The following is a 21,351-nucleotide window of genomic DNA, read 5'->3' on the forward strand; positions in this document are numbered from 1 at the left end:
TCTCCCCAGCATCAGCATTTATTCTTGTCCAAGCACAGCATGAATGATTTGTTTTGGACTGGGGAAATTAGGCTGTTAAACCAAGCACTGTCTTTTATTCATGTCTACTGTACATATTTACTGTTAAAAATCAGATAATCTGACTGGACAGTCACTGATGATTACTTGCGAGGGATATTTTTCATATCCTCTTTGCTTTACTTTTATGCTCAGGTATCAGTGTCAATAACTTTCTGTTTGATTGTAATGAATTGATTTTCCAATGGATATGTTTAATGATAGCTGAAATTCTATCTTTATGTTAAAACATGCTGGCTTCTAAACAATTCCGTTTCACCCTACATCCCCAAATAGGCAGCCAGCTCAAGTTAGAAGCATCCCCACATTTGAATGAAGAGGTTTTATGTGTGGACAGAATTCCAGTTATGGGCAACATTTGGAGTTATAACTTGAGTTACTTTGCAGTGAACACAAGCCTTGTATCTCTCTGTGCCTCAGTTCCCCATCTGTAAAATGGGATAATAGGATATCCCTACATAACAGAGGTGAGTGTTGTAAGGATAAATGCATTAAAAACTGAGGTTTTAAGTAAGGTATTCAAATATTCTGATGATAGGGGCCACCTCAGAGATCTAGATAAGGAGGAAAATGACAGGAGATTTTTTTTTTTTTTTTATTTAATTAAAAAAATAGTAGGGCCTAAATCTGCTCTAATGGTAAATCCACAATAATTCCATTGATTTGAAGATGGATGTCCTCTGAATATACACCTAAATAGGTGAAGACAGAATTTTGGCCTCCCTATTTACTACGTCTTTTCTGAGTGGGGAATTCCCCTCCCCACTCCCACTCCCACCAAAAAACAGGTAATTCATTAGGTATTCACAGAACTCCCAAATTAAACACTGAAATAAAAAACTAGAATCAGCCACAGCTAGGAGTACCATGCTATTTAAGGCCACCCCAAACTATGTTGTTAAAAATAGGAGTGCAGTTGTTTTAAAGTCATATTTCAAACTTCTGTGGAAATAGCAAGGAAATGTGGTTTTTCAGATCTACTTGGCTGTTCATTTGGAAGCATAATTTATATCCTAGATGGGGGAGAGATACATTCACAGCCTGCTGAGGCCCAGTGTCCCTTGTGTTAGCACAGTTTGCAACCCAGGGGAAATCGCCCTTCTGAAAATGTACCACGTGCACGTACCTACCCAGAGGAGTGAGGAGTTAGTCAGGGTTTTAGTGACAGTGAGATGTAGAAATGGTTGCAAGGATGACACAGAATTGCAGAAGCTCTGCATAAGGTTGCCTTTGTTTTAGCTTGTCTGTTGCAGAAGGCACTGCTCATTGTTTGGATTTTTAAAGTCTTCCATCATGTGATACTTTTTCCCTATTAAATCTAGTGGAAAGTCCCTGCTATGCATGGCTATGTTTACAACAGTTGCTAATTGCATCAAGCTTGAGAGCTGCGAGTATTTGGCTAACATTAATGCACATGAAAAATTACAGATTTTTTTCCACATAATTGTTTTTGTTTTTGATGGGCTTTTGTTTCTGGCCTGCTAACTTTCAGTTCCCCTGAATAGCAGAGGCAGTCTAGCACGCAATCCTGGAGGAGGAAGAGGGACTAAGACATTTCAAACCTCAATAACTCTGTTTCCTTAGGAAATTATTAGGCAATCAGTATATTCATTTTCAGATGTAATACATTAAGGTTCCTACAAAGCCATGAAATACATAGATCTGTGCGATAGCACAGGAACCCATATGTCACAAGAATCATCATCTTTTTCCTAAATACTAGGAATAGCTTGACAGGGTATGGGTCAGATTTATAAATATATACATAGATATGGGAAGCTGCCTTTGCCTTGCTGTCTCTGCAACGTGTGCATACACATCTGTATGTAGCCTGCCCTGGCTGACACAGGCAATGTCTTTATTTTTAAATGGTCAGATGATTATCCATATCCCTGACATAGCTGCATAGGGTACTGAGATAGTAGGGTTTCCCTTACTCCACGGTATGTGGCCACTTTAGGGCTACCAAGATATTGGGTCTGGGTCCTGTGTGGAATACAAGGGCTGTGCAGCCCCTGCTCCCCATGACAGGGGAGTGGGCTGAGAATGGGCAGTAATGGCACCATCCAGCAAATCTGGCTGGACACTCAGGAGGAAATGAGCTGCACCCTTTCAGAGCTGCAGGAAATTACTCTTCCTGCCACATACCCTCCCAGTGCAAGAGGGGTGCCCTGTATCAGGCAGTCTCAATTAGTCATGGGGCAGTGCATTTGTCTGCTGCCTCTTACTTAGGGGTGTGGCTGAATGCCACAATCTAGCTCACAAAATGTAATAATTTATAAAATAGCTTTAGAAGGAAAGATGGTCTTGTGGTTAAAAGCACTGGACTAGAACTCAGGAGATCTCAGTTCAATTCCTAGTCCTGCTACAGACTTCCTGTGTGACCTTGTGCAAGTCACTCCGTGTCTCAATTTCCTCTCTGTAAAATGGGGATGATGATAATACTTCATTTTGTCTTTGTCTATTCAGACTGTAAGTTCTTTGGGGCAGGGACTGTCTCTTACTATGTGTTTTTTTTTTTTTTTTTTTACAGTGTCAAGGACAATTGGTCCCTGATCCTGGTTGGGGCCCATAGATCAAAATATAGCCACTACTCATAACAGAAGATCCTCTCCAATGGCTACATATTCATGTCTGTAGTTTAGCCTGTTGTTATAAATATTATACACGCTCCATTTTTGGAGTATTTTAAAAGATGATCACAACATCACTGTGATAGTGCAACCTCACCCTAGTAGGTGTGTGCTGCTTAAAGGCCAGATTCTGCTATCCTTACTCACATGAATAGTCCATTTCTCTCTGAGTTGTCCCATTGATTTCCCAGGGAGGTTTCCAGAATAATGTATTGTTCACCATGACTAAAGGTAGCAAAATCTAGCCTTAAATGAATATCATTAGCACATGAAAATACTTCCTTTCTATTGATGCATTCTGCCACACTGACTCTCACTGTATAATACCTTCCTCATATGAGTAGTCCCATTGAAGTCCACAGGACTACACGCATGGGTAAGGTATTCATAAGGATGGCAGAATCATCCATGTGGGCAATGTTCATCGCTGCTGCATGTGGATGCAGCTCCATTGACTTCAGTGGTGATCAGAACCTGCAGGGGCTATATTACAAGGACGTATGTAGACATGTGGAGTTGCACTTGCTTACACCAGCAGTGAATTTAGTCTTCTAGCTCTAAATCTAAAACACCAACCAGCATTTACCTGTAAAACAAATAATGTTGGTGTCCCTGAGCTATAATGAACAAATGTGTTCAACTGGAGACGTTTGGTTTTGTTTATCTGCTGTCAAATAGCTCCTAAATAATACCCTTTATTTTGGATGATTGATAATGGGAATCCTGCTTATACAGCCAAAAATATGACCTTTTGCATCATACCTTGTTTTCATTTGTAAGGAGTGAAATGATTTTCAGATTTTGATACAATGTATCATTGGAAGGGTGTGGGAGAGAGAGAGCGCACTACAGTATGTAGGTTCAAAACGGAGCTCCTTCAACAGCTGGTGTATTATCTTGTCTTATTAAAATCCTGCATGGTTTACGGTGTTGCTGTATGTAGGAATGAAAGCAAATATTAGGCCATATCTGCAATTTGAGCATGCAGCCTGAGTTAAATGCAATGTACGCCCAGGAAAATGCAGGCGGATGGGCTGGAGCTAAGGGACAGACAGAACCTTCATCCACAGCATGTAGGGCCACTAGGCCAGCATTGTCATCAGACTGGACACAATATCTCACTGCAGATACTGGGGGGGAGTGGACTGTTTATTTCATGAGATATTATGAATAATTTTAACAGCTAAAATGAATGATTAGAGACATTCCTAATGTAATTTATACTTAGATGTAATCAAACTTTCCCTAATTCCGGTTCTCATAAATTTGGCTGGATGGACTCTCAAATGCTTTCTTTGAAAATTGCAGTTGTGCAACTATATTCATAGCTTCACCCACTCTCTTCTCATTCTGAGCAATGCAGAATAAATCGTGCAGTGATTCTTGCATGTATTTGCATCAAATTAAACCCCTATGATGTGTTCAACTCCATGCACAGTAATCTGAGCACTGACTTGCATGTGCAATTCTTAGCTTTGTTAGGATGAGACAAAGTCACTCCGGTAACAAAAGAGCCAGCATGTGATAGGATGCTATCCCTTTAAGAAGAGGGCAGGCTGGGAATCTTGTTTAGTGTATAAAATAAGAGAGTTACCAGAGGGAAATCAGCCCCGGGGCAGGATCTGGTGTAGGAAAGTCCTGGGGGAGTTACAATAAGGGAAACCATTTTGAAATATGGAATGTGCCTGGTTTTCTTTTTATTATTTGTTTCTTGTGGTGAATAAACTGGCCTTATATCCTTGAGCCACTGAATTCCTTAAACCCCAAACTCTGGAATCTGGATGACCTTGCATCACACACGCACAAACTTGCCAGGACCAAAAGTGGAAAAATTGAAATACTGCAAGAAAGTTTGTTTTTATGCTATTTTGGGGACATAATCTGGCAGTACTAGAAATCTACCAAAAGAGCCTTTTCTCTGAAGATTGCCAGTCTGATTTCTCTACCAAATGGGTTTGGATAAAGCTCAAATTAAACACCAAACCTTTGGATGCTTATCTGAATTGCATTGTACCTCTGACCTTTTTTCTATTCACTCCTTCCTTAGTTTTAAGTACACTTCCAAGTGCCACCAAATGCTCTATGCTGGTGACTTCTTACATATTTATTGAGCATGAAAATGGCATATGGGGAGAGGAAGTTCTCTGTTGTTGTTGTTACTATTTGTATGTCAGGAGTGCCTAGAGGTCCCAGCTGAATTCAGTGCCACATTGTACTAAGCGCTGTACGTATGCATAGTAAGAGACAGTCCCTGCCAAGAAATTCTTACAGTCTAAATAGACAAGTCAGAGGAAGGAAGTATTACTATCCCCATGTTACAGTCAGGAATGGAGGCACAGAAAAATTAAGTGACTTGCCCAAAATCGCACAGGAAGTCTGTGGAAGAATCCAGCACTGAACTCTGCTCTTCTGAATCCCAGTTCAGTTCCTTAAATTTAAAACCATCCCTCCTCTCAAGTCTTGTGCTCTAAATCTCTTTCTAATCTACTAACTTACAAATGTTAAAACATTATTATTATAGATTTTAACAATCACACAATTGCACATTATAGCAGCCAAAGAGTAACTGCCATCCCTATAGAGGTCAGATGCACGCTCCAAAGGAGTTTTCTAGTTGATATAACACGACCAACATAATGAATTCTGGGGCATCATATTAGAGCAGGAGTTAGAGACAGGAGTAGAGATGGAGATTGCAGGGTTTAGGAATTAAAAAAAAACTCCAAGTTTTAAACTAATAATAGACCTGATCAAATGGGAATTTGAAGTAGCTCAGGACCTGGGAGGCTCAAGACCAATGTGCTGAATGTGCCCCACTTAGCCACAGTCATTCAGCATTCAGCTATAGCTGAGAGGATTTTGTAAAATGAATTTCAGGAATGGAATCCAGACAATTTTATACAAATGGTCCTACTTTCATACCTACTCCAGTTTGAATTACACTCTTTTTAAAAAGCCAAATGGCCATCCTTGCACCTGCTTACTCCAGATCTGCATCCGACCCTTATATTTTTATATATTGAATATTTAATGTCAAATGTAAACCTTCTGGAATGACACCAACCCCTGTGAAAAAGCAGGGTAAGCTATGAATGAATTTCATAATTCCCTGGCTAAGAAGCCAGTCCTAGAATGTCTATGCAGACAAAACTCCCATGAAACCAAAAGGAATGCTGCCTCAATTAGGATTTCAGAGTCAGATCCCGAGAAGCTGTTTTGTGTGGGAGGAAAGCGGAAAAAGGAGGAAACTACAAGCAAATAGGGCAGTTAGTGAAGGAACAACTGCAGGAGTTAGTGTTGTGAATTGACATTTGCTCAGTGTTATAATTAAAGGGAATCTTAAAGAAATGAAGTGAAAACTTTAGCACAAAAAAAAAAGCTAGATTTATAATGCTCCAGATGTTTTTTGCTCAGAATAAGCTTCATTGACCTGGAATATTAAAGTGTGCCAGAATGCTCACTGGAGCATAGTTAATGCTTCTGGTAGGGTTTATTTTGGGATGTTTGGTTTGAATTTCAATGTATTTTACATTGTGAGCACAATGATCTGTAAAGAACATATAAAGCTATATTGTATTTTAAAGCTACATATACTGAGCCTTACATAGTGATTTTCCTTTTGATGTAAAAATAGTCATTCAAAATGTGTGTATCCACTTGTTTCCTGAAATGTTGTTCTTGTAGGATTTGCATTATCAAAAATCATTAAGACAAATGTGTTTAAAAGGACATTTAATTTTTGGAAGTGGTTATATGTAGATCATCTTTCTCATGATTAAAAGATCTTGTAGTGCTTCCCTCAATCTGATCCAAAGGTAGCCTCCATCACATCCTCTCAATCAACATAAAATGAACCAAACTTGGAGCACCATTTAAAAAAAAATTTTTTTTTTGTTGGGTATATGTGAAGTCGCACCATGTATTTCATAGCATCACTCATGCAGTAGGAAGATGTATCCTTGAATTGTGAAGTAACTGAATACTGTACTTTCCTTAACTGTCAAGCTGAATTTAAAAATCTATAAATTTAACCACTGTAACCACATCGATGTAGTTACACCAGTACAATTTCTCCAGGGTAGTCAGGGTCCAACTGTATCTGTTTCTTCCATCCTTTGTCTGACTTCTTGTCTTCCCTCAGCCTTTTGTTCCTTTCTTCCTCCTCTCTCCAGTCTTTCCCATCAGCATAGTCCCTCCTGTTCACCTCCCACTCTCCCTTCTCCACTAAGCCTAAATAGTCTCCTCCTCACGGTGTGTGAGCTCTGCCCATGTACACACCACTTATTGTTCCCAAGATGTAAAAGGGCAAGAAAGATTCTTATTTTATTCATCTGATCTTAGGGTCCCCATACAAGTATCTGCTGACCAGTCTACACATGGAAGGGCAAGAAACAGACATGACCCACCCATACTGATGAAATTAAAATATTGTCCTAGCATCAACTTCATAAATATATAGGTCCAGCAAAGCAGTTACAGTAAATACCCAGTAGGAGGTTGTCTTTTAAAATATCATGGGCTATATTCTCTCCTGCAAGGTATGCTTGGTGCAGGAGAGAGGAGGGGGCTGTCAGGGACCTGGCTACTGCTCTCTAATTCTCAAGATGCTCCAGACCTGGTCCTGGCCCTGATGTAAGTTTAACCAGTCCATAGACATAGTAGTCCATAGACAACAACTGGCTGTGGTCCCGAGAGAACCCTAGCCTCTTACTGCTAACTTCAGTATTGCCTAAACACCAGGCCAACTATTCACAATAGCCATTTCTTCTTTTCCTGCCTGTCTTCTCATTTTGTCACCTTCTTCCTTTCTAGCTCTCCTTGGGTGGACAGGAGAGAGCAGTGGAACCATAGTTTTACCCGCTCACAGGTCTCGCCGCATCCGTTTTGATGCCTGATTGGTTGAGCTGGCATAAGCTGCCTCCAGTTAGCCACTCCTAGACGGGCTCCGATGTTCTAAACAGCGGCAGCTGGAGATCCCAGTTGGCAGCTCCGGGCAGTTTACTAGCCCAGGCACAGCCTTGCAGCAGCAGAAGCTGGGTTCCCTTGCCTGCCTCGCACATTTTCCCCCCTGCCTTCCCCTCTCACTCTCCTCCTCAGCCCTTCTGAAGGTTTCCACTACATTATGTTCCTGTGCTGCCGTCAAGTGGGTGGTGCGTCCACTGGGCACGCCCCAGACAACCAGGTCAGCCCCATCTCCTGTTGTTATCACTGTGCCCCAGCAGGGAGTGGTGTGGAAGTCCCTTCAGAGGGAATGGAGCCAGTCTGGAAGAACTGGCATTATGAAGGACTCCAAGGTGGAGCAATAAAAGCCACTGAAACTCAGGGTATCCCTAAGAACCTAGGACCACTGAGAGGTATGGCCAGGTGGGAGAGGAGCCTTGGTAGTGACCTGAATGCTTAGGGCTTGGTTATGGCTCTTAGAACACAGGACCTGCTGGGAAGAGAGGCAGAGATGTATCTTCCAAGCAGGGAGAAGTATCCATGGTGCCCTGAGGAGTGCTCTTGTTGTGGCTTTGGAAAGAGATTGTTTGCACTCCCATTCTTGCAGCCCTCTAGCTTCTTAGTGATCCCTAGCAGGGCAGAATCATGACCATACCCCACCCAGACAGGTCTGTTCTGGGGAGGTGAATGCTCTCAGCGGGGGTTAACAGGTTTTGCCCCTTTCCACTCAGGAATCTCAGGCCTCCACATCATGGCTGCACTTCCTCTGGAGTGCCAACAAGGAGGAAAAGGCTTCCTGCACCTTACCCCATGGTAGTGCATTTGTGCTCTGAGACTAATAATTTGGTCTTTAGCTGCTGTAAACTGTTGGCATAGAGTGGTATGTGAGTTGGATCAAGGTGTTATTCATAGGGTGCTATACCCAGGATGAGTAATCAATAATGTTATGTTTAGTTTGCCTGTGAAGGAAGAACAACAAAAACATCGTCTTCTGCACACACCAAAAAATGTTTACTACAGAGCAAACAACTTGAAACACCGAAGGCCACATTCTCCCCTTGATGTTTGCACAAAACTTCCATTGGACGCAGCCCTCAAACGATAAAAGTGGTTCTATGTATTGATGCAAGGAAATGGTGGTTTTTTGACTTATGCTGTGAATGTCATAGTCCTGGTCAATTTCAGGCTTGATCCTGCAGAGTGAGTGAAGGTCCTCCTGACTGTCATGGTACATTGGGAGTGTTCAGCATCTTGCCAGATGCACTTAGTACATTGCAGGATCAGGTCCTCGGGTCCTGAAGCTTGAATGTTTTCAGTTCAGAGGATTATTATGCTAAAGAAAACTTGAAAGAAAAGGTCATTAGGACAAAAAGTCCATCAGTGTGTTTATGTACAGAGAATTGCGCACTGCTGCCCTGATCTCAGCTGGGGCCTCTTGGCACTGTGATAATACAAACAACAGAGAGTAATTAAAAAAGAAAAAAGGCAATGTATACTGCCAGTATTTTTCTGCACTCCCTCTGCTATGGTTGAACATGTATGTTTTACTGAGGACTTTCTTCTGAAAAAAACGAGAGTCCTGTAGCACTTTAAAGACTAACCAATTTAATTTCTGCAGGCATAAGCTTTCGTGGGCTGCACCCCACTTCTTCAGATGCAAGAAATAGAAATCAGATAGGGGGTGTGTCTGTGTGTGTCTGTGTGTGTGTGGTGTGTACACATCCAAGGGTAAGGAACAACAATGGGGAGGGTAGGTGTTAGCAAAGTCCATTCAGTTAGGGTAGATGAGGCCTATTCACAACCATTGATGAGAATGTGTGAACAGTGATAATTACTTCTTGTAATGAGAGAACCATTCCATAAAAAATGGTAACATCCATAAACCAGTCGGAGATCACTTCAATCTCCCAGGACACTCTGTAGCTGACTTGAAAGTTGCCATACTTCTACAAAAAAAACTTCAAAAACAGACTTCAGCGAGAAACTGCAAAGCTGGAACTCGTATGCAAACTTGACACAATCAAACTGGGTCTGAATAGGACTTGGAATGGTTATCTCATTACAAGAAAAAACGAGAGTTCTGTAGCACTTTAAAGACTAACAAGTTTAATTTCTGCAGGCATAAGCTTTTGTGGGCTGTAACCCACTTCGTCAGATGGCTTACAACCCATGAAAGCTTATGGCTGGAGAAATTAAACTTGTTAGTCTTTAAAGTGCTACAGGACTCTCGTTTTTGCTGTATACAGACTAACATGGCTACCCCTTTGGAACTTTTCTTCTGAAAGTTCATGTCCCAGTTCCTTCTGCTTTTTGAACTGGCAGTGAAGTTATAAACCTGTGTTCGTGTATTACCACAGTCTGTTGTTGCAAAAGAACTGTGATCTCACAAGTGGAGTATTATGGTTTCACTGCAGTATCATACAAGTGGAGCACCTAGGCTTGTGCGGAGGAAATTCCTAACACATATCAAGAAATATGATAATTAAGAAATGGTAAGAGCAACTATTATGCTACTTTCCTTCACTAACATAATTATTAATAATGTGCACTACTACATGTCAGGATTGCAAAGATCTTTCAAATATAAGGTAGTAAATTATTTTAAAATATGCATGAGAAAGCTCACTAGATTTAGATATACCTGGTACGTTTTACAATTTTCTTCTTGTATGAAAAGACCCTCTTTAAAGACACAACTCTCTAAAAGCCAGCTCTGGATCTCTAGACTTTATAATTATCCAAGGGACAGATGTTAAAATGCTTAGCAAATTTCATTTTAAAATATGTACCAGGATTTCAACAGGAACTGATTATGCAGCTATTTCTTTAGACCCATTAGCTTACTCCAGCTTCTTTTGTTGATTGCTATTCAGCGCTTTAAAAAGGCAAACAATACTTGGCATTCCGTTTTGTCAGTGAGCTCTATTGATGGCACGTGTATTGTCTGTTGCTGTTATTGAGACTAGCCTAGTTTTGCTAAACTCAGACTCGGACAGCAAGGAAATGATGACATGGGGCTGACGCAAAGGGAGACTTTTCAAGCATGCTTTGTGCGCTGTGCCAATCCACAGTGAAAGCTTGAGCAGCCACTAAGGAGCTGAGAGTCTGACACTGAAAAATGAGTGGGCTGCAATAAGAAGAGGGGGATGGGCAGAGGAGAAGAAGAATCCCTTTTTGTTGTTTTCACTTGGAGAATGTGAAAGGCTCCTCCTGAAGATTTCAGAGGAGCCTGTGTCTGTGCAGAAAGAGAGCAAGAGCCAAAAAAGACATTAATTATACTGTCAAAAGCTTCTTGTTTAAGTTCAGTGCTTGTCACTAACTAACCTGGAGCTGTCTGTAAGAGCTGCATGCTGTCCTAGGAATCTGTTTTATCCTCTCTTTTTTAATTGAGGAGAATTTTAGTTCTTACTAAAGTGAGAGATTGAGGGTGTGTGCCACAGTCAGGCACAATGTGGGCAGCTACTGCGAATGCTTCCATCTACAGCTCCGCCAGTGCAAACTTAAGGCTTTATCTCTAGCAGCCCCGCTGTTCGGGGGTCCCACATTGTCCAGACCTCATTGCAAGGCGCTCTTTGGTTATCACTGGGAAACCTCAGAAGGTTGAGTGGGTCAGTCATTTTAATTGAACCGTGACTAGTTTGAACAAGTATTCACAGCTTTCCAAGTGCTCTATAGATTTGCTTTCTCTTTCTCTGCTTTCCCTCTCCACCAGATACTACTTTGTTGCACCTCAAATTCCCTCTTTCTGGCCCCATACCTCACCTCATCTTTGCTTCTTCTTGCCCTCCAAAACTTTTATCTCTGTCTCGCTCTTCCAACAGACCCCCTTCCTTGGATGCTCTTCCATCGTGGCTCTTTCAGGCCTTGCATTCTCTGGTCTGACTGACTGGATGATTTCTTTTCAAGTTCTCCCTTTTAGGACTTCCTCAGGTCCAAGGTTCCTCAAAATGCATCATCCAGCTCAGAGATTGGAAAAGTCCTAAGACACACTAGTTTATGGCAGAGGATTGCTAGACAACCTGTGACCAGGGAAGTATTTCAGCACAGGCAGAGGCCAGTTAGAAGGCAGGAAAAAGAATGTACTCAGATACTAGTTGAGTTAGATCAACTATATGAGCTTATGCTCTGAAACAGGAGAGATGAATAGCCACATTGCATTTTTCATAATTAGAAAAAAAAACTTATGAATGGATTTTAAAGAGAGAGGATTTTATTACCATTGTTAATATTTGTAATGCCTACTATTGTTATAGGAGATACACAGCAGAGAATTCTTTCTATCTTCTAAACATCTTTCATTTTTCATGCTTAGCATAAACTCATTGACAGTGAAAATATATGTGCCTATGTAAAACTGAGCCAGCTCAAATGAGTTTGTTTTGGGGTAACTCCAGAAAACTCATTTTCTAAATTTCCCACTGCTTGTTTTGAGAGAACCATCTAAGTGAACTTGTTTAATGCACTGTAATATTTCTGATCTTCTGGTAAAATGTTTTAAATTACTAGCGATTGACTTAATATGAACCGTTTATAAAAACAAAACATCTAGTCAATCCTATTACATTAATAGTATAACTTGTTCACTATGGCCCAGTTATCTCACTAGCCAGTGGAGAGGTTTTCAGATAACAGCTATTTATGTATTTGCTTCTTATTAATTCTTTTTTTAGTCTGGTTAGCAGGCATCAGACTTATTCTTGTTTGCTTTAGATGCCTGACTTTATCATAAGAGATTACTGATCCTCCTATACTTTGGCTGGAAAGGTGGCAATAAATCTATGTCGTAGCAGCAGAGGATTATTAGAATGTATATATTTTTTCAGGCAACCGTGTTAGCTGATATTGCCAGAAATTAATCAGGCTAGCCCAGGTAGACAGAGTTGTGAGGCCAAATTCCGCTCTGAGCTACCTATGTGCAACCTGACTGCCTTCAATAGAATTGTACTGAGAGCAGAATTTTGGCTCATTTTCTTAAATCTTTTCCCAAAGGAGGTGGTGGAAGTCCGTGATACAGATCTTTTTTAAAATAGGCCAGTCAAAACACTAGACAATGTACAGTGCAATCATGCATTGTAAGGGATTGGAAATGGATAACCTGATAGCTCTTTCCATCTGAAACTTCTATGGTCAAAATCTTCAAAAATGACCTAATGACCATTTTAAGTCTCCAGCTTGAGACTTGTTAAAGAGGGCTGATTTCAGAGAGTGCTGAGAACCCTCCCTTGTGAATATCAGCCCTTGCAAGGGTTTCAAGTTGAGCATCCAAAAACAACAGAAATCACTAGTTTACTTTTGGAAACTTTGGCCTATATTTCTATAAATCCCCTCTTGAAGCATGTAAAAATCCTGAGAGAATAATGGTGTAATACCATGGGGTTATCTTAAAGAATGATAATCGAGATGTACAACAAACATATCTTGATATTTGGTTACCTTGCCTGCTGTAGCTGAGGATGAAAGTTTGATATGGTTATATGGAAGTCATATAGGAAATGTGGGGGGGGGTTTGAGGGGAGGCGTTCCCCTTGATTTTGAAATTTGAGGTATTTATATGGGAGTCAGTAGCTGCTGGCAGGTAGGTGGTGAGCAGTCAGTGAATGGGTGAATGAGCAGGTAAACAGCTGTACAAATCTTACTGAGAATCTCCGGAGAAGAACACACAAGACTTGTCTTCAAATGAAGTTATTAGAAAGCATCAACTGCAGGAGCAAAATGAACCAAAGCGATGGACTTGCCCCGATTATTTCAATGTAGCTATGCTGATTCACGTCATCTGAGGATCAGGTGCCTTGTATAGGATCACTCAAAACCAAGACTAGATTCACACACATTGTTTGTAAGCCTAATCAATTTTTAGACAGGTTTTCTCTGAATTTAGAGTTTGTAACAAAACTGGGAACCTGGCAAATTTCACATCATTTCAGGTTGCATTGCAATAGTTGCACATTGCTCTAGTAATTATGACTATTCCTTGGTTTTCCCTATATTTACTATGTCATTCTAAGACATATATCCTGGAATGCATTCAAATTAACATGCATAAAATAAAAGAATTGCAATAAGTGACTCTGAAATTCTCCCAGCTGCTCACACTTGTCTCATTTGCATTACCTGTTGGTCATAGGTAATTTTACTCTCTCATATTTTTTGCTGGCTCAAATATCCATTTCTTGTCAGCAGGGGAGGGAAACCCTGAAAATGAATCAGTCCTGCACACGTCCCTCACAGAGTTGGCTGAGTACTTGGCCTCATCCCCACCATATGTTCAGGCTATTCACCTGGGCTCTATCCATTCCTCCTTCATGGCTAGAAGCATTTGTAATATCAAGAAGGCAGTGTTTCCCCTGAGGGGAATCACACCCCGAGCTCGTAGCATAGACGTAGCCTTCTAGCCATGTTCAACTTTCATTCACCTATGACGTGTTGGTTTGGTATTGTGTGGGCTACTCAGCATTCAGATGGCAGCTCAGCAGTCTTTCCCCTGCTTTTATGGATGATGGATAGGATGACACACAGATCCTCTCCCCCATCCATCCCCCAAGTATATTTTACCACCAACAGTTTGTCACAGTGCAGCAAACAGGTGTCCTGAGCTGTACTCTTTGGTGAGTAACCTTTTCCCTGAAGCTTTATGCGCCATGTGGCATTGTGTCAAAATAGAGCAGGGCTTCTCCTGCATGAAGGAATGACTGAGTAACAACAGAGCCCACACCTGGGACATTGTGGATCCTATAAGAAGTTCCACCATTAATCAGAGTTTAAAAACATGGGGGAAACCAAGAAAGGGCAAATCCATTCCCTTCTCCCTGTGCATTTCGGCAACATTTGTGATCATATGACTCTTGGGCTCTGTGTGGAGCAGCTGTGATTTGGTGTGGAAGGATATGGGTATGGCTGCAGAAACCGAAGGTTGCCCTCCATTGCAGGAGGTGGGGTTCTGCACTGCAGGGAGTTGCACACTGCAGTCCACATCAGGCACTGGTTGCTGTTAGGTTGGCGTTTTTATGTAATACAAACACTCCCTATCTAAAAACCTATTATTTATTATTTCTATTGCAGTTGTGCTTAAGAGCCTCAGTCATGAACCCAGATCCCATTGTACTAGGCACTGAACACCCAGAGACTACAGCAGCCCCATAGCTTTACCATAAGAGAGCTGCTGTTTTGAAATTTATTGGGGGAAAAAAATCTGCTGAAATTTCAAATTGCATCAAAAAAAGGGGAGAAAAGTTTGATTAAAAGACAGAAGGGATTTTCCTCCTTTTTAGGTCTGCCCTAATTCTAACTGTACCTTTCATTTTGTCCTGCACCTAATGGCAGTATGGTACAATGTTTATATATACTGTACCCATGGATAACTGGCTACACTATATCGTATACAGTTCATAGAACAGAGGGAAGTGGAAACAAAAAGGGAAAAGTTAGACAACATTTGCCAAACACAAAGAGACTCCAAAAAGATCAGGGGATAGATATTAAAACAAGTAGGTCAAGTGAACAAAATAAAGACTTTATTCAGTAAATAAGGTTAAAGAGCTATGAAGAATAAGGATTTAATGTTGCAGGATTACTAACATTTCAGCTTGCAGCCACTGAGATGATCTCAGACTGTGATCTAAAATCTGTGGGGATCAGATCCTTAACTTCACTATACATCATTTGTGCCGATCTACTGGTGCAAAGAGGACCTGGTGGGAAGCTTTCATGTGAGTCCCAACACCTGCTCCCCTGCATACGGAGCAGGAGAGGGCATGGCCAAAGTGTATAGTGCTTCAGCAATCCCAGCTGATTTCAAGCCTCTGGGCTGCTCTGAGTTGTATCGGGTGTTTGCCCAGCCCTATGGATTGGAGAAGGCGGACAGTAAGGTGGCAGAAAACCATCTTTTAACCACTCTCCAGCTGCACTGAGTCCTGGCCTGGGGCACCTGCAAATCCAAGCCTGGTTGTTTTTAGCTGACTGGTTCCATTGCTTCTCTTTACAGAGATAATTTGAAAACAGCTACACAGTGTCATAAAGAGGAAGTTTCCAGCCAGGTAATCTTGAGATATGAGGAAATGCATTTCAGGGGAAAGATGGGCCTGAGCCTCAAAGTTTGGATTTCACTGTGAATCTTGATCTGAGTTATCCTCAAACCTGAGCTGTCATCAGATCTAGGTTTCTGGTTTGGAGTCGTCTTTATTCCAAATCGGTGGTGGAGGTGATATCTGTATTGTGGCTGGGAGAGGGCTACAACTGAGATTCCGACCCCATTGTTGTAGACAAAGAGATCATAAAAGACAGTTCCTGCCCTGAGGAGTTTACAGTCTATACAGGTAAAGGGTGGAAGAGAAATGGGGTCACAGAGGAGTCAAATGACTTGCCCAATGTCACAGAGGAAGTCAGTTGCAGTGGTTGGAATAGAACACAGGCTTCCTGATTTCCAGTCTAATGCCGAGTCCAATAGATCACACTGTCTGTTTAGGTGCCCACAACACAATAAGGAGTGCTAGGGTTTGCAAGCGCTTAGGGTTTACAGAGACAAGCAGTGAACAGAAAGGGTTATTATGACTTTTTTTTTTTTTTTTTTTTTTTTGCTTTTGGTTAAAAGCAAGACAAAGCAAGTTATTTCCTGTAGGAATACTGCAGTATGTTCATTTTCTGTTATTTGTGCTAGAAATGATTAGCAGCAGCAGCTTTTACCATAATTACACAGATCATAATTAAAACATATTTTTGTCTTACGAGCTATGGCAAATTCAGACTCTCTATAAGGTGGCTCTTGGGATTGAAAGCAATTTCATTTTATGGTAAAGGGCACATTACAAAAGAAGTATTGGCAGATGGTTTCAGGACTTGTTTGCATCCAAAGTACATAGCACCTGCAGGAGACAATGTGCCAAATTTTCTCATGAGTAATTTGGGTTCAGCTCTGAATGGAATCAGTGTTGCCCATTGGGCAAGCTTGTTAGCATATGTGCTTCCCAAAACGTAGCAGAATCGCCATGTCCAGTGGGGCAAGGCTGCAGGTGTATGTTGTGGGGCAATGTTCTGTGTCCAGCAGCGTGGAGGGTCACAGGGGTGTGGAAGATGGGGGTAAACCAATGGAGAGGTGTAGGCATGACCTGTGGGTGTAACTAAATAGATACACCAGACAGTATCCCTGCCTAATGGTGGGTGGGTAGCAAGTTTTACCTCTACCACTACCTGTCTGATTATATAACCCCCATCTCTGTAGTCTCTGAACACTTAGACATCCATGAATTTTTTTTCTCATAACACTTTTGTGAACTTGAGAAATATTATCATCTCCATTCTATAGACAGACAACTGAGACACAGAGCAATCTTAAGTGCCTGGCAGTGTCTACGCAGGAAGTCTGTGGTAGATTCAGGGATTTAACTGAATTCTCCTGAGTCCTAGCCCAGTGTCTTAATCACAAGACCACTTGCAACAATCTAGTAGCAACTGTTGTAGTATTCTGCACCTTCAGTCTCCCTCAGTGTTATCCATTTTCACTAGGGCACCCCACCTTTACTGCAATCCAAAGGTGCTCAAGCATAACCTGGTTAAATTTCCCACTCCACAGGTGTCTGGGGGAAAGCTACCTACCCTTACCCAATTCACACTCTAGGGCTCAGAGCTACCCATACCCAATTCATAGGGCCAAGTGCGTAACCTGGTTAATTTAAGTACCCACCCTTTCCCAATTCTTAAGGCTCCGGGTGTAATCTTCTGTGGGCTTGTAGGGTCTTTTACCAGTGAAGGAGCCTTACACAGTAATATCCTTATTCTCTATTTATTAACAATCACAGAATACACATGCTAAACATAAAATGCTCACCACTCCCAAAACAAAGCCAGACAAACTTCTCCTCGTGGCCAATCAGGATCAGATCATCTGGCTGCACGATATGGTTGGCAGGGTGTTTGAGGTCTGGCAGCTCTGATCTTGGAGCTTGGATCTTGGTCCTGGAGTTAGGTTCCAAAGAACTGCCTTTTGGACCTCAGTTTATATAGTTAAAACTTGGGTCCTGCTTAGCTGTACCTTGACCTGTCATTTTAAACTAAAGTACTACAAAACACCAATCCTGTTACAAAACAGCTCTTTAACCAATCATACCCCACCCCTTAGTTAATTTAAATATTGCATTAGTTATGCAACAGCCAGAACAATCAAAGAACGAGACAGCAGTCATTCAGATAAACAGTAGAGATGTGGAACCATAAGACAATACAATAAGAAGTGTTGATTTTACAAACACAACTGTTAAGTGATTCCTTGCCAGACAGAACACTATCAAACAAAGATGTTTCTTTAAACTTCCTAAGACCTTCTTCTTTATCTGGTAGTGGTAGGTACTATTAGGACACTAGCACCTTTTTAACAGCTCAGTATGACACTGTTTGATGTAATTTAGATGGGGATGTGAAGATGTGACCACACATGCTTCTTAGCTTATGGCTCCACATATGGCTGGCTACTCCTGCTTAGCAAAAAAAAAAAAAAAAAAAAGGCCACAGATCTTACATCAGAGATCCTCCTTCAAGGCCTGTTTACTCAATCTTTGTGCAGCGCTCCAGGATTGGTCCCTAGAGAGCAGATATGTTGAATAAGAAGTTAGACCCAACCTAGAATGCTAGATCTGAAACCCTCTACTCCAAACACTTTGGGAAAGTTCACATCTGGAGTTACTTTGCCTCCCTGACCTATTTCTGCATCATGGCAATGTAAAACTCCAACTATACACAGTCTTAATATTTAGAGAATTACTTTTTTGAATTATAACCATGTTTTTGAGCCAATTTGAGGTGTTAGTGAGACGGTGATAGAGGAAACCCAGAAGGACTGAGCTTCTGTTTTGGCCAATGAACAAAGAAGCAACTAATTTTCAGCTGTTTTCTTTTGGAATTTGTAATTTTAACATACATTCTTGCTCAGTGATCAAATCTCAATCTCAGGAAAGAGTACTTTTTAAAATGCATTCACCCTTAGAGTTGGGATGTACATATTTTATCACATCTATTTGCTTGCTTTTCAGACTCTAATCCTGTATTTTGTGTGCACCCAAAACTCCCACTAAAGTTGATGGGAATTTTGGATGAGCAACTAATGCAGCATCAAGCCCTGTGTGATGCTTGTGATGCAGCTTAACCTGAAGAGACTGACTCCATTTGACACAAACACACAGTGTAATGTAAAGGCTGTGTTGCATGGTTGAGTAACTGGTATGATTCTACTGGGAGTATTTTTTGGACCATGTTGCAGTGAGATCTAACAGTATCTAATCTCACTGTGAACCGTGCCAAGAAAAATAAAGCATTGCAATTCTTGCTATAAAAGACATCTCAAGGTTCAGTTCACAGCACTGCCAGGAGAGAAGCGACATCTGCGTCAGAACGATGGATGGTAAATAGGGCAGCAGTTCATCATGTGAGTGTTTGTTTGTTTGTTTGTTTTTTTGAAAAATCATGGAAGGAGGACAGAAAATATTAATTAAAAACATGGGGCAAAATCTTAAAGTCTGCCTCAGTTCTCACTCCATCCTTGCTCAGGCAAAAGCTCATATTGGTTTCAATGATTGTGGTGGATAAGGATGGAGTCAATACGGATAGAGGTTCAGGACAGTCTCATTGGGCCAATGGATTGTATTAAAATGTGTGGCTTCTGTCATGTGACAGTGGCAAAGAATTGCAGAGTGAGTCACTTTCTTCTTTCACTGAACAAGGAACTTTATTAAAAATAAGGGGAACAGTATCAGCCCTAAAGTTACTCTGTGTCTCAGCTCCTCTGTAGGGCCTTAGCCTAGAACCCATCCAACCTCTTTCCAGCTACAAATTGAAATGAACCATGCTCATTCTTCATGAGATTTTTCTCCTCTCCCCTGTTCTCCTGTACTTCTTTCCTCAGGCCTTGCAGGGTCCAAGTCTTCCTCACTTCCCTGCCCCCCACCAGTGCATCTCTGTTCAATGTTCCAGGTCCTTCCCTGAAGCACTGCTTCAGCAGAGGGTCAGACAACTTGCAGCTGCTTGGTATCTTTACAGGACTCTGAGTCTGGGCAATGTAGGCTTTTCCGATGGGGCAGTCAATCAGCAAAGGGGGTGATGGATCGTATGACGTTCGCTAAATATTCCCCTGTAAACCAGAAGCTTTGTGAGAGCCTATGAAAAACCACAGTCCTGACTACAAGCATCCGCAGATGGGTTTTGCAGCTCTTTGGAGCCATTGCACTTTAGGAAAGTGGGTGAAGATGCAAACAGAGGGTCTTCATCCTGAGATTAGCCGTCCAAACAGACCCACGGGGTCTGCATTCCTCTTTGGTGAGCTACAGTCAGGGTTGGTCTGGGAAGAGCGATTCCGTCCCAGAGAAGCCTGCATTTGATGTCACCCCCATCACTGCCAGCCGGTATCAATGGCTGTCGTGAGCCACCAGACAGATACCGCCTTGGTATTTTAAGAGACCAACAGACAATGGGAAAGGAAGAGTGAAAGGAGTATTAGAGAGAGAGAGAGAAGAGCCAAATTGGGTGTGATAGGTGCACGTGGTCCAATGGCCCTTAGCTCCCAAATAGCCAAGGGAGTCTACAGAGGAGCAGGAGGGGGAGCCAGCCTATATCAATATCCTGGATGATTCTCCTTTTTGTGTGTAAAATATTAATTGTAGTGGAATAGGCTGTGGTGCTGCCTGAGAGCATGACAATGTTCTTGTGTTCAGTGAGCTAGAGAATTGCAGCTTGTCCTGCAGAAGGAACACAGCGTTGACGGTCCCTGCGCGTACCATGCCAAAGGTTTCCAACATCACTGATACCCTGTACGGTAATTCTCACATTTGTTCACCAGAGGAAGGGGTGAGGGAAAGGGAGGAAGAGTTGTGGGGGAGGAAGGGGTGGTGCTGCACTCGGGAGGGAGTATGCAGCAAGCAAGGTAGCTGAAAATAATTAGCGCTGAATTGCTGATGAAGATGTTTAGACTCCGTGGCTGAGAAGCATCCAAGGTATGGATAGAGGAGTGACATGCTGAGAGCATCCTCCAGCCAAGATCATTTGGATTGGTTAAGGCTGCTGGGTCACCGAGGTCACCAAGGCTCAGGCAGTGCTTCTCTCTGCGCTCTCCCTCCTCCCCCCTTCTCCTTAATCCTGGTTGTGTGTATGTGTGAGTGGCAGATAAACGCTAAGGCGAGGGTGAATGGATGGCGGATTCCACACACATCGGGCAGCCTGGGATGCTTGCTTTTTCTTCTTCTTCTTCTGGCTGCAGGGAGGGCTCTGTTCAGACATGAGTGGGGAGAAACCTAAAAAAAAAGCTTTCTATCTAGTGAGAATGAAGCCACTGAAGGAGCCTGCTACAAACAACAATGTGTCTTTTGTGATACACTGTCACATAGGCAAGGAGATCAAACACATATGCAGCAATTGCAGTCGTGGGGAGGAAGCCCGTGACGGTGAGTGCTGCGATTTTGTGTGTGAGAGAGACGGAAAAACTATGTTTGCTTGCATGGTAGGAGGGTGCATGTGTGCACAACTGTCAGATGCTGGATGCTTAGCATGATACTTAATGGACTGCAGGAAAATAGGAAAGGAGGCACTATTGAATCTATTGAGCATATAAGTGACCAGAGAGAAGCCAGGAGGACAGTTCTCTTAATTTGCAGCAGCAACCTCGTGTTAACAGCTAATGGGGAAAACTCTTTATAGTTGCCATAGAAATGAGTGCATATATTGA

The 21,351-nt window shown here is 41.9% G+C and overlaps 1 protein-coding gene across 4 annotated transcripts in view; it reads left to right on the forward strand.

Annotated features, from left to right (window-relative positions):
* PHACTR1 (phosphatase and actin regulator 1) overlaps positions 1 to 21,351 on the forward strand; it is a 399,222-nt gene that overhangs the window by 190,185 nt on the left and 187,686 nt on the right. Inside the window, exon 1 of one of the 4 annotated variants that reach the window (XM_067568393.1) lies at positions 15,638 to 15,685. The exons of the other annotated variants lie outside the window; for them this stretch is intronic. The gene's annotated coding sequence lies outside the window, so the exon portion shown is untranslated. Of the gene's footprint in view, positions 1 to 15,637; positions 15,686 to 21,351 lie in introns of those variants that run through there. 4 annotated transcript variants of the gene reach the window in all.

Source organism: Emydura macquarii, unplaced genomic scaffold (assembly GCF_026122565.2).
Source record: "Emydura macquarii macquarii isolate MOO-44397 ecotype Brisbane River unplaced genomic scaffold, CSIRO-AGI_Emac_v2 contig_2890, whole genome shotgun sequence".
Classification (NCBI taxonomy): Eukaryota; Metazoa; Chordata; order Testudines; family Chelidae; genus Emydura; species Emydura macquarii.